This window comes from Pteronotus mesoamericanus, unplaced genomic scaffold (assembly GCF_021234165.1).
Source record: "Pteronotus mesoamericanus isolate MK-2021 breed Mesoamerican mustached bat unplaced genomic scaffold, CSHL_Meso_final contig_94, whole genome shotgun sequence".
NCBI classification, from domain to species: domain Eukaryota; kingdom Metazoa; phylum Chordata; class Mammalia; order Chiroptera; family Mormoopidae; genus Pteronotus; species Pteronotus mesoamericanus.
In genome coordinates this window covers 18086784-18091691 of record NW_026555285.1, presented here as the reverse complement: position 1 = coordinate 18091691, position 4908 = coordinate 18086784, and positions in this window count along the sequence as shown.

The following is a 4908-nucleotide window of genomic DNA, read 5'->3' as shown; positions in this document are numbered from 1 at the left end:
TCCAAAGCAATCAGAGAACAACAAAATGTCAATCATAAGTCCTTACCTATTAATAATTACCCAGATGGATTAAGTTCTCTAATCAAGAGACAAAGAAAAAATAAGATCCAATGATATGTTTCCTATAAGAGACTCACTTTAGCTTTAAGAATAATTGAGAAAGTTATCACAAGCAAATGGTAACCAAAAGAAAGCAGGAGTAACTAGACTTATGTCAGAAAATAAAATGTAACATAAAAATTGTCACAAGAAACAAAAAAAGATTACATAATGATCAATTAGTCAAGAAGCTAAAACAATTATATGTACATGCCTAGCACCAAAAGCACCTAAATGTATAAAGCAAATACCAGCATAGCTAAAAGGAGAAGTAAGCAGCAATATAGTAATAGATGGGGTTCTAATACCACATTCTCAACAATGGAGTCAACAATATACATCAAATTGACTGCATCCATTAATAGCAGAATACACATTCTTCTAACACACATGACATTTTCTGGGATAGATATATTTTAGGGCACAAAACAAGTTACAACGAATCCAAGAAGATAGAAATTGTACCAAGTATTTTTTGCAACCACAATAGTATGAAACTAAATATCAATAACAGGAGGAAAACTGGAATACATTCTCAGGAATTAAACAACACACCCCTGAACAACCACTGGGCCAAAGTAGAAATCAAAGAATATCTTAAGAAAATGAAAATGGAAGCACAACATTCTTACCAATACTGATGGAATACAGCAAAAGCAGTTCTAAGAGAAAAGTTTACAGGTATAAATGCATACATTAAAATTAAAGAAAGATCTCAAATAAACAATCTAACTTTACACTTCAAGGAATAAGGAAAAAAAAAAACTAAGGCCAAACATCAGAAAGAAGGATATAATAATTCTTAGAGCAAAAACTAATAAAATAGAAAATAGAAACATAGAAAAGATTTGCAAATAAAAGTGACAAAACTTTTGCTAGACTAATCAAGAAAGTGGTAGGACTCAAATAATATTATAAATGAAAGAGAAGACATTAAAATAGATATCACAGAATAAAAGGGACTGTAAGAGACTACTACACAGATTGGCACAGCCACTGTGGAAAGCAGTATGGTGATACCTCAGAAAATTAAAAATGGATCTGCCTTTTAACCCATCAATCCCACTTCTGGGAATATATCTGAAGCAATCCAAAACATTAGTTTGAAAGAACATAAACATCCCTATGTTCATTGCAGAGCTATTTACATTGCCAGGAAATGGAAGCAGCACAAGTGTCCATCAGTAGATGAGTGGATAAAACCACTATGGTACATAGACACAATGGGATACTACTTGGTCATAAAAAAAAAAAAGAAGGAGGAGGAAATTTTACCCTTTGCAACAGTATGGATGGACCTGGAGAACATTATGCTGAGTGAAATAAAGCAGTCAGAGGAAGAAAAATACCATGTGATTTCACTCATGTGTGAAATCTAATGAACAAACTGAACGAACAAGAAAAACAGAGACAGACGCATAGATAGAGAGCAGGATGAGAGCTATGGGGGAGATGAGTTAAGGGGTGGAGGGATGGAGCAAAAAGGAAAAAGGATTCAAACACTGTGATGATTCCTGGGGGAAGGAGGTAGCAGGAAGATAAATGGTAATAGGAAAAATACAATTAAAAATACTTAAAAATAAAGTAGATATCACAAATAAAAGGGATCATTAAAAGACTACTACAAACATTTATATGCTGACAAATTAGACAATGTAGGAAAAACATGGATGAATTCCTAGAAAACATACACCAACCAAGACTGAATTACAAAAAAATTGAAAATCTGAACAGACCAGTAATAATAAGATTAAATTAGTAGTAAAAAACATGCCCACAAATAAAAGCCCAGAACCTGATGATTTCCCCGGTGAATTCTGCAAAGAATAGGTTGGTATTGGTGGTTGCCAGGGGTGGGGTTGTGGGCATGGATAAAGGTGGTCAAATGATTACAAACTTCTAGTTCTAATATGAATAAATTCAGAGAATACAATGTACAGCCCAGTGACTATAGTTAACATTATTGTATTGTATAATTAAAAGTTGTTAAGAGAGTAGATCTTAAAAGTTATTACCATTCCCACAAACAAAATGATAACGATGTGAAGTGATGAATGTGTTGGCCAACATTATTGTGGTAATCATCTCTCAAGATGTGCATTTATCAAATTACCATGTTGTAAACCTTAAACTTATGCAACATGTGTTAATTATATCTCAATAAAATGGACAACTTAAAAAGCAATAAAATAAATCATTAAAGCAAGACAACAACAAAAAGAGTCAGCAGAAATCCGGTGTTGCTTGTTGATGATGAGGGATTCCTTCCAATTCTAAAAACAGCATCATTCTAATTAAAAGCACTTATTTTATTCATGAAAGAGGATATCAAATTTAATAATTTTAAAAAATAGAGTGGGATAGAGGAGATTGAGAAATAATAAATGTACTCTAAACTAGGTATTATTAATTGCCAAAATCCAATAAAATATTTTAAATTGTTTTCAGTAGCTTGCCAAAGTACAGCTCTTAGTTTACACAAGCGTTTTTGTGTGTACATGGAATTTTGTAGGTGAAAGTAAAGAACTGTCAAACAGGATGTCAAGCATCTAGGCTATATGAAGAAATATTAATAAACTATTGCATCAGAGCTAAGAGGAGACCACTTGCCTTGTGATGAAGAGAGTAGTTAAGTAATTGGCTTTTCAGCTAAAGAAATACTAACATCATTATGTTATCAAGAACATAAAAGTATTGATCAGTTGCTGCCCTGCTCTGAGAAGCTTTAAGGTCAAATAAATTATTTTAAAATGCATCTATTGTACTTGCTACAAGGAAAATGCTGAGGGGAAGAAAAAGCATAAGCTAAAATTTCCCTATTCAACACTTTAAAAAGAATTTTCTTATTCAGCTTTTTAAAAGCCTACTTAGTTATAAGATGACAAATAATTTAAAAACTATAGCCATAATGTCAAGAAATAAACTGCTGCAGTAGTACTATGGAGTTGTTATCTTACCAGAACCACAATGACATCACTGGGTTCTGACTGGATGGTGTATGTAAAGATACTAGTAGATCCATCCATGTTATCGCAAATGGCAGTATTATATTTTTCTTATGGCTGACTAGTATTCCATTGTGTATATAGACTCTATATTCTTTATCTAATCATCTATCAAAGGACATTTTGATTGTTTCCATGTCTTGGATCTTTAGAATATCATGCTAAGTGAAATAAAGTCAGACAAAAAATTAAAAACTATATGATTCCATTCATATGTTCAAAATAAAACTGAAGGCAACAAATGAATAAACAAGAAAAAAAACAACTCATGGGCACAGACAACAGCATGGCAGTTACCAGAGGGGGTGGGTGGGGAGAGCAGTGAAGGGTAAAGGGGGTCAAATATGTGGTGACAGAAGATTTGGGTGTGGTGGGCACACAATGCAACATACAGATGATATATCATAGAATTGTACACTTGAAACCTGTATATTATTAGCCAATGTTACCCCAATAAGTTTAAGTAAAAAATAAGACACCAGTAGTCATAAATAAATCAACATATTATATATTTGTGCAGATAAGTCATTTAAAGCCCCATCCACTGGTGAGTTCAAGAATATCTACATTCTGTCTTGAGGAGACCTTTCTCGTAGAGGCTCTTAGCGCTCCTTCTCGCTCTTTGTGAGTGGGCTTCTGTCACATTCCTTCCTCCTGGCCAGTTACTGACACAACAGTAAACTCTGCTACCATGACAAATGTTGGAAATATAGTAAAGTATTAAACTATACTTTAGTTTTCAAATCCAAAAAACAATGGGCATAGAAATAATGATCTCAGATTTTCATAGTTATCTGAAACCTTTGTCTCAAAGAACACAAGTGAAGATAAATAAAATGGCATATTTTTATTCAATATCTCTACCTTTGCTTTAATTTTAGGCCTTAGAAAACAGTGGTTTCCACTGTTAATAAGTTTTTTATGAGTTTAATAAGGCTAATGTTGGAAGCTAAAAAGCATGTAAAATGACACTAAATTTTATTTTTTTAACTTTGGTGCCTAAGACATTCATACTAAATTTATAATACTCCACTCACTAAATTTAATTTTGATTCACAACATAGTTATAAAAATATGTGTATTTAAATTACACTTGCACAAGCATTGCCATTTTGCTTTACTCACAATTTCATCAGATTCCCTCAAAAGCCATAGAGAGTAAGACAAACAGTATATACCAATTCCCAGAGTGAAATCAGTCTTTGAGGAAAAAGGCTCAGAGCAATTCGGCTCTGTTGAATGAGGCAAGTGCAAATGACTGATTGCAGTCAGTTATCATAACAGCTGTTAAGTTACACCACGAAGGGTGGCAGTTTATGCAGATCACAATAGAGATAAAAGTCAAATTATGTATTTTCAGACCTGCTTGTATATCTGGTACTAATCCCATTTTCAATATCAGTTGTGGAAATTAGAAAAAAAAAGAGAAAAAAGAAAGCTTAGTTGCTAATGCCATAAAAATGGCATCATTAAAGGAAAAATTTTTCAAGAAATAATTTTATATAGGCATTTAAAATAAATGGCTATATTATAAAATAGAATGTTCAATAAACATGGAGAAAACATTTAAAAATTAATTTTCAACAAATATCCTTGTTTGTCATCAGCCTAGTATTAAACACCAGTGAACATTTTCATATTGGGGGAAAAGAAAAAACAAAACTTCTTACTAAATTGCAGGCATGTTAGCCAATGATTATTCTTTAAAAGTGAAGTTGGATTTGTCATTTCATTGTCATTGTCTTTAGCTTTAAGAACCAAAAAAGCAACTGTGAAACTGTAAAGTAACTGTAAAGCATGTGAT